The sequence below is a fragment of the Ovis aries genome, chromosome 8 (genome assembly GCF_016772045.2).
Source record: "Ovis aries strain OAR_USU_Benz2616 breed Rambouillet chromosome 8, ARS-UI_Ramb_v3.0, whole genome shotgun sequence".
In the NCBI taxonomy this organism is placed as follows: Eukaryota; Metazoa; Chordata; class Mammalia; order Artiodactyla; family Bovidae; genus Ovis; species Ovis aries.
The window spans coordinates 73,879,712-73,889,154 of NC_056061.1; positions in this window are offsets into that span (position 1 = coordinate 73,879,712).

Below are 9,443 nucleotides of genomic sequence, written 5' to 3' on the forward strand. Positions count from 1 at the left end.
AGACAACAGAACATATAGAAAATGAGAAAATATAGTTAATACATAGAGATTATGAAGTTGCCCATCATTTTGGCATCAAATGAGGTAGAGGATGAGAAAGTGAGGCTGTGTTCTAGTGAATCAAATAAAGTAAAGCTTGACTGAAAAGAAGAAAACCGACTCCCAAATACTGGAAGCCCAATGAAGGCAGAGCAAAGAAATTCTACAATCTGGCTTCTGCTTCCACATGGAGGCCCCTTCGTTTCCTAAAAAATAGTTTTAAAAGGTCAATAAGACAAATAAAAATGGGGCCTTACAGCAAAACAGTACCCACTTATCTGTGTTACAAAATGTGAAATCATCCCTAAATATACTCAAAAAGATTTCTACCTCCACTGTTGAATTTTTCTTGCAATATTTGTCACAGATGTCCTAGTTTCAAAATCGGATAGTATTTTTAAATGTTTTGGATGTCTTTTTAATCTTTCATTTCCAAACTTTTTGTCAGAGTACCAGTCAAACACTCATTTACATCTCATTTAACATCCTTGGACACAGATGTCTCTGCATGTGTTCAGGTTGCTGGAATCAGTTAGCTTGGGGGAGCAGACAGCAGAGCCAGTCTCTTGATTCTGGGGCCCCTCTGACTATAGTTGTGGTGGAGAAGGAGGCAAAGATCTCCCACACTTTCCTGTTTTTTCATTTCTCTTAACCGAGCTCACGTTCTTAGAAAGTCGGTTGAACAGAACATTTTGTAATCATCTCTATAAACATACAAAAACAAGTTAAAGTATGACTTTGTTTAAAATATTTTATGACCCAATAGAATGTATTCTACTGTATTTCCCCTGGAGAAGGAAATGGCAACTCACTTCAATATTCTGGCCTGGAGAGTTCCATGGACTTTATAGTCCATGGGGTAGCAGAGTCGGACATGACTGAGCTACTTTCACTTCACTTCACTTCAGAATGTATTAATTCAGTACATCAAGGTTAAAAACCACAGCTCCACCACTTACTATCCTGTGCATTCATGCTAAGTCACTTCAGTCTGACTCTTTGCAACCCTATGGACGGTGTAGCCTACCAGGCTCCTCTGTCCATGGGATTATTCAGGCAAGAATACTGGAGTGGGTTGCCATGCCCTACATCAAAGGATCTTCCCGATCCAGGGATCAAACCTAGGTTGCCTGCATTTTCTGCATTGGCAGGCAGATTCTTTACCACTATGCCACCTGGGAAGCCCTTATTATCCTGTAACTCATGGCAAAAGCTTCACCTCTATACACAGAAAAGGATGATACTATAAAAGCAGTTTTAAAACATCTTAGGGGAAAAATAAGGTAAAATATGTGAATGGTTTTGGAGATGTAAAAGGAATATCTTTCTTTCTTTTTTATCATCTCCTGGGGGTCTACAGGAAGTTCCAAAATGTGTAGTTGTGTAACTCTGGAAAATAATGGAATGGAACTGTGTTGCAGCAGAAATGTAATGACTCACTCTCTCCCAGAAATTGGAAACACACATAGATTATGTCCCAGACTTCCCTTTGGTGCCAAGACTGCTTTTGGATTACAGAAAAAGTGGAATTCAAGTTCTGGTTGGGACAAAAATAAAAATAATGGGATCAGTCATTGGAAAAGAAAACTTATTAAAGTTTGGAGTCAAAGAGTACTATCTTGCATGAGAATAAAGATGTATTTTTTTATACCTCATATATACTTTGTTTTCTATGTATTAAATTTTTTATTTACTTGGCTGCTTGGGTCTTAGTTGTGGCATGTGGGATCTTTAGTTGTGACATGCGGGATCTTTAGGTGCAACATGTGAAGTCTTAGTTGAGTTGAGACATGGAAACTCTTATTTGCCATATGTGAACTCTTGTTAGTTGCAACATGTGGGGTCCAGTTCCCTGACCAGAGATTGAACCCTCTCCCCCTATATTGGGAGGGCAGAGTCGTAGCCACTAGGTCACCAGGGAGGTCTCTGTATTAAATTTTTTCAAGACTATCTTCTGCTGTATAAAAGATTATCTTCAAGGAACATAAAGTGTCTAACGTGCACAGAAATACAATGGGTTTCTATAGGAAAATTTAACTCCTTTGGAGACAAACAAGTGAAAGAATAATGTCTGGTTAGGAAATGGGGTGGGCTCTATTGGGAAATACAGACTATGTTGCTCACCTTCCCAACTACTTTTTCTTTCAAATATATTTTGGAAACTCATATGACTAATTCAAATTACACAAATCTACATATATCCTGACCTTCAACGAGGAACAGCAGTGGTAAGGAGATACCCCTCATCCAAGGTAAGGAGCAGCGGCTGTGCTTTGCTAGAGCAGTCGTGAAGAGATACCCCATGTCCAAGGTAAGAGAAACCCAAGTAAGATGGTAGGTGTTGCAAGAGGGCATCAGAGGGCAGACACACTGAAACCATACTCACAGAAAACTAGTCATTCTAATCACACTAGGACCACAGCCTTGTCTAACTCAATGAAACTAAGCCATACCTGCGGGGCAACCCAAGATGGGCGGGTCATGGTGGAGAGGTCTGACAGAGTGTGGTCCACTGGAGAAGGGAATGGCTAGCCACTTCAGTATCCTTGCCTTGAGAACCCCATGAACAGTATGAAAAGGCAAAATGATAGGATACCAAAAGAGGAACGCCCCAGGTCATTAGGTGCCCAATATGCTACTGGAGATCAGTGGAGAAATAACTCCAGAAAGAATGAAGGGATGGAGCCAAAGCAAAAACAATACCCAGTTGTGGATGTGACTGGTGATAGAAGCAAGATCCCATGCTGTAAAGAGCAATATTGCATAGGAACCTGGAATGTCAGGTCCATGAATCAAGGCAAATTGGAAGTGGTCAAACGAGATGGCAAGGGTGAACGTCGACATTCTAGGAATCAGCGAACTAAAATGGACTTGAATGGGTGAATTTAACTCAGATGACCATTATATCTACAACTGCAGGCAGGAATCCCTCAGAAGAAATGGAATAGCCATCATGGTCAACAAAAGAGTCTGAAACGCAGTACTTGGATGCAATCTCAGAAATGACAGAATGATCTCTGTTCGTCTCCAAGGCAAACCATTCAATATCACAGTTATCCAAGTCTATGCCCCAACCAGCAACGCTGAAGAAGCTGAAGTTGAACGGTTTTATGAAGACCTACAAGAATTTTTAGAACGAACACCCAAAAAAGATGTCCTTTTCATTATAGGGGACTGGAATGCAAAAGTAGGAAGTCAAGAAACACCTGGAGTAACAGGAAAATTTGGCCTTGGAATGCGGAATGAAGCAGGGCAAAGACTAATAGAGTTTTGCCAAGAAAATGCACTGGTCATAGCAAACACCCTCTTCCAACAACACAAGAGAAGACTCTACACATGGACATCACCAGATGGTCAACACTGAAATCAGATTGATTATATTCTATGCAGCCAAAGATGGAGAAGCTCTATACAGTCAACAAAAACAAGACCAGGAGCCGACAGTGGCTCAGATCATGAACTCCTTATTGTCAAATTCAGACTTAAATTGAAGAAAGTAGGGAAAACCGCTAGACCATTCAGGTATGACCTAAATCAAATCCCTTATGATTATACAGTGGAAGTGAGAAATAAATTTAAGGGCCTAGATCTGATAGATAGAGTGCCTGATGAACTATGGAATGAGGTTCGTGACACTGTACAGGAGACAGGGATCAAGACCATCCCCATGGAAAAGAAATGCAAAAAAGCAAAGTGGCTGTCTGAGGAGTCCTTACAAGTAGCTGTGAAAAGAAGAGAGGCGAAAAGCAAAGGAGAAAAGGAAAGATATAAGCATCTGAATGCAGAGTTCCAAAGAATAGCAAGAAGAGATAAGAAAGCCTTCTTCAGTGATCAATGCAAAGAAATAGAGGAAAACAACAGAATGGGAAAGACTAGAGATCTCTTCAAGAAAATTAGAGATACCAAGGGAACATTTCATGCAAAGATGGGCTTGATAAAGGACAGAAATGGTATGGACCTAACAGAAGCAGAAGATATTAAGAAGAAGTGGCAAGAATACATGGAAAAACTATACAAAAAAGATCTTCACGACCCAGATAATCATGATGATGTGATCACTAATCTAGAGCCAGACATCTTGGAAGGTGAAGTCAGGTGGGCCTTGGAAAGCATCACTACGAACAAAGCTAGAGGAGGTGATGGAATTCCAGTAGAGCTGTTTCAAATTCTGAAAGATGATGCTGTGAAAGTGCTGCACTCAATATGCCAGTGAATTTGGAAAACTCAGCAGTGGCCACAGGACTGGAAAAGGTCAGTTTTCATTCCAATCCCAAAGAAAGGCAATGCCAAAGAATGCTCAAACTACCGCACAATTGCACTCATCTCACATGTTAGTAAAGTAATGCTCAAAATTCTCCAAGCCAGGCTTCAGCAATATGTGAACCGTGAACTTCCTGATGTTCAAGCTGGTTTTAGAAAAGGCAGAGGAACCAGAGATCAAATTGCCAACATCCACTGGATCATGGAAAAAGCAAGAGAGTTCCACAAAAACATCTCTTTCTGCTTTATTGACTATGCCAAAGCCTTTGACTGTGTGGATCACAATAAACTGTGGAAAATTCTTCAAGAGATGGGAATACCAGACCACCTGACCTGAATCTTGAGAAATGTATATGCAGGTCAGGAAGCAACAGTTAGAACTGGACATGGAACAACAGACCGGTTCCAAATAGGAAAAGGAGTCCGTCAAGGCTGTATATTGTCACCCTGCTTATTTAACTTATATGCAGAGTACATCATGAGAAACGCTGGACTGGAAGAAACACAAGCTGGAATCAAGATTGCCGGGAGAAATATCAATCACCTCAGATATGCAGATGACACCACCCTTATGGCAGAAAGTGAAGAGAAACTAAAAGCCTCTTGATGAAAGTGAAAGAGGAGAGTGAAAAAGTTGGCTTAAAGCTCAACATTCAGAAAACGAAGATCATGGCATCTTGTCCCATCACTCCATGGGAAATAGATGGGGAAACAGTGGAAACAGTGTCAGACTTCATTTTGGGGAGCTCCAAAATCACTGCAGATGGTGATTGCAGCCATGAAATTCAAAGACGCTTACTCCTTGGAAGAAAAGTTATGACCAACCTAGGCAGCATATTAAAAAGCAGAGACATTACTTTGCTGACTAAGGCCCATCTAGTCAAGGCTATGGTTTTTCCAGTAGTCATGTATGGATGTGAGAGTTGGACTGTGAAGAAAGCTGAGCACCGAAGAATTGATGCGTTTGAACTGTGGTGTTGCAGAAGACTCTTGAGAGTCCCTTGGACTGAAAGGAGATCCAACCAGTCTATTCTGAAGGAGATCAACCCTGGGATTTCTTTGGAGGGAATGATGCTAAAGCTGAAACTCCAGTACTTTGGCCACCTCATGCAAAGAGTTGACTCACTGGAAAAGACTGACGCTGGGAGGGATTGGGGACAGGAGGAGAAGGGGACGACCGAGGATGAGACAGCTGGATGGCATCACGGACTCGATGGATGTGAGTCTGAGTGAACTCTGGGAGATGGTGATGGACAGGGAGGCCTGGCGTGCTGCGATTCATGGGGTTGCAAAGAGTCGGACACGACTGAGCGACTGAACTGAACTGACTGAACATATATCCTATGTTCTGATCATTAGATTTGATTTGTTTTTAATCTCAGTGGTCTGAAACAGAGTGAAAAGGCGAATGGTTGCCATTGGATCCTTCCAGTGGGTGAGATATCACTGCAGAAACCACGTGCTGGTTAATATTGTTGTTGGGCATCTCATAGTAGGCAAGGAATTAGTTGAATGACTAGTTTACCATACAACAATTTTGGCCAAAGATTTTGTAGTTTACTCTAGCTAAAAACACAGGCATGGGGGGAAGGGTTGATAAAAGAGGAAGAGGAGCTAAGAGAGAAACTTATTTCTTTTTTGTGTCAAAAGTTTTATTTTAAAAAGATACTTCTTTACTCTACCTGAATGGCAACATCTGCAAGTTCTTCTTAATCAATATGCAATCCTGTTAACCTGAAAGACCTGAATTTCTTAGCATTTCTTTGTCAACCTTAAAAAACAAGACAGCCAGTTATTTTACCAGCAGAATGAGTTTCTTTAGGAATAACAGAGGAACTCCCATAAGGGACCTGCAAACAGAGTTTTGTCAAGAGAACGTTCTAGTCATAGCAAACACCTTCTTCCAACAACACAAGAGAAGATCTATACATGGACATCACCAGATGGTCAACAATGAAATCAGATTGATTATATTCTTTGCAGCCAAAGATGGAGAAGCTCTATACAGTCAGCAAAAACAAGACTGGGAGCTGACTGTGGCTCAGATCATGAACTCCTTATTGCTAAATTCAGACTTAAGTTGAAGAAAGTAGGGAAAACCACTAGATCATTCAGGTATGACCTAAATCAAATCCCTTATGATTATACAGTGGAAATGACAAATAGATTCAAGGAATTAGATCTGATAGACAGAGTGCCTGAAGAACTATGGATGGAGATTCGTGACACTGTACAGGAGGCTGGGATCAAGAACATCCCCAAGAAAAAGAAATGCAAAAAGGCAAAATGGTTGTCTGAGAAGGCCTTACAAATAGCTGTGAAAAGAAGAGAGGCGAAAGGCAAAGGAGAAAAGGAAAGATATATCTATTTGAATGCAGAGTTCCAAAGAATAGCAAAGAGATAAGAAAAGCCTTCCTCAGTGATCAGTGCAAAGAAACAGAGGAAAACAATAGAATGGGAAAGACTAGAGATCTCAAGAAAATCAGAGAAACCAAGGGAACATTTCATGCAAAGATGGGCTCGATAAAGGACAGAAATGGTACAGACCTAACAGAAGCAGAAGATATTAAGAAGAGGTGGCAAGAATACACGGAAGAACTATACAAGAAAGATCTTCATGACCCAGATAACCACGATTGTGTGATCACTCACCTAGAGCCAGACATACTGGAATGTGAAGTCCAGTGGGCCTTAGAAAGCATTCACTACAAACAAAGCTAGAGGAGGTGATGGAATTCCAGTTGAGCTATTTCAAATCCTAGAAGATGATGTTGTGAAAGTGCTGCACTCAATATGCCAGCAAATCTGGAAAACTCAGCAATGGCCACAGGACTGGAAAAGGTCAGTTTTCATGCCAATCCCAAAGAAAGGCAATGCCATAGAATGCTCAAACTACCGCACAATTGCACTCATCTCACACCCCAGTAAAGTAATGCTCAAAATTCTCCAAGCCAGGCTTCAGCAGTATGTGAACTGTGAACTTCCAGATGTTCACGCTGGATTTAGAAAATGCTTTAGAGGAACCAGAGATCAAATTGTCAACATCTGTTGGATCATCAAAAGAGCAAGAGAGTTCCAGAAAAACATCTACTTTTGCTTTATTGACTAGGCCAAAGCCTTTGACTGTGTGGATCACAACAAACTGTGGAAAATCCTTCAAGAGATGGGAATACCAGACCATCTGAGCTGCCTTCTGAGAAATCTGTATGTGGGTCAAGAAGCAACAGTTAGAACTGGACATGGAACAACAGACTGGTTACAAATCAGGAAAGGAGTACATCAAAGCTGTATATTGTCACCCTGCTTATTTAACGTATATGCAGAGTACAGCATGAGAAATGCTGGGCTCAGTGAAGCACAGGCTGGAATCAAGATTGCCAGGAGAAATATCAATAACCTCAGCTATGCACATGACACCACCCTTATGACAGAAAGCTAAGAACTGAAGAGACTCTTGATGAAAGTTAAAGAGGAGAGTGAAAAAGTTGGCTTAAAACTCAACATTCAGAAAACAAAGATCATGGCATCTGGTCCCATCACTTCATGGCTAATAGATGGGGAAACAATAGAAACAGTGACAGACTATTGTTTGGGGCTCCAAAGGTCACTGCAGATGGTGACTGCAGCCATGAAATTAAAAGACACTTACTCCTTGGAAGAAAAGCTATGACAAACCTAGATAGCATATTTAAAGCAGAGATATTACTTTTCTGGCAAAAGTCTGTCTAGTCAAAACTATGATTTTTCCAGCAGTCATGTATGAATGTGAGAGTAGGACCATAAAGAAACCTGAGCGCTGAAGAATTGATGGTTTTAAACTGTGGTGTTGGAGAAGACCTGAGAGCCCCTTGGACAGCAAGGAGATCAAACCGGTCAATCCTAAAGGAAATCAGTCCTGAATATTCACTGGAAGGACTGATGCTGAAGCTGCAATAGTTTGGCCACCTGATGTGAAGAAAAGATATTAAGAAGAGATATTCTTTTCCTTGGAAAAGACCTTGATGCTGGGAAAGATTGAAGGGGGGAGGAGAGGGGGATGACAGAGGATGAGATGGTTGGATGGCATGACTGATTTGATGGACATGAGTTTGAGTAAGCTCTAGGAGTTGATGATGGACAGGGAAGCCTGGTGTGCTGCAGTCCAGGGGGTTGCAAAGAGTTGGACACCACTGAGCGACTGAACTGAACTGAAACTAGGTTAAGCTGGAGACCAAAGGAGAAGGACATACTTTTATAGAGAAAAGGGGATTATTGGGAGTGTCGGTTTTGAGTCGAAATCCATTGGAAGAGAAGTGTGAAAGTGTTCGTCACTCAGTCCTGTCCGACTCTTTGCAACTCCATGGACTGTAGCCTATCAGGCTCCACTGTCCATGAAATTCTCCAGGCAAGAATACGGCAGTGGGTTGCCATTCTCTTCTCCAGGGGATTCAGGGACTGAACCTGAATTTCCTGCATTGCAGGCAGACTCTTTACCATCTGAGTCACCAGGAACCTCTGGGGAGAGAGCAGGAATTCAAACTTATTGACCGAATATGGTGGTTTCTCATTGGCAGGCTATTGCTGGCTAAGGAGAAAATCTTCCTTATGCTGGAGGAGTACACAGTAAGCCTCTTCCTTTGGGAAATGCATGGTACCTCTCTCTTCTTGTTTTGGGGTTCTACAGCACAGGGAATGATAAGGTGTGAGAGCTCCCCCTTTGGGGCTTCCGGACATCCATCATTTTATTTTATTTTTTTAAGTTTTTTGTTGTTGTTGTTGTTATGTTTTTGGTTGTTCTGGGTGGCATGCGGGATCATAGTTCCCAACCATGATGAACTCCGAGCCCCCTGCAATGGAAGCTTGGAGTCTTAACTACTGGGCTGCTGGAGAAGTCCCTATTTTTTAACTTATTTGCTTTTTAAAAGCTTTTATTTTATCATTTTTTCTTCCAGTTTTATTGAGATATAATTGATATATGTTTATGTATATGTTTAATGTATACAGAGCTTCCCTTGTGGCTCAGCTGGTAAAGAATCCACCCGTAATGCCGGAGACCTGGGTTTGATCCCTGGGTTGAGAAGATCCTCTGGAGAAGGGAGAGGCTACCTACTCCAGTATTCTGGCCTGAAGAGTTCCATGGACTGTATAGCACATGGGGTCGCAAA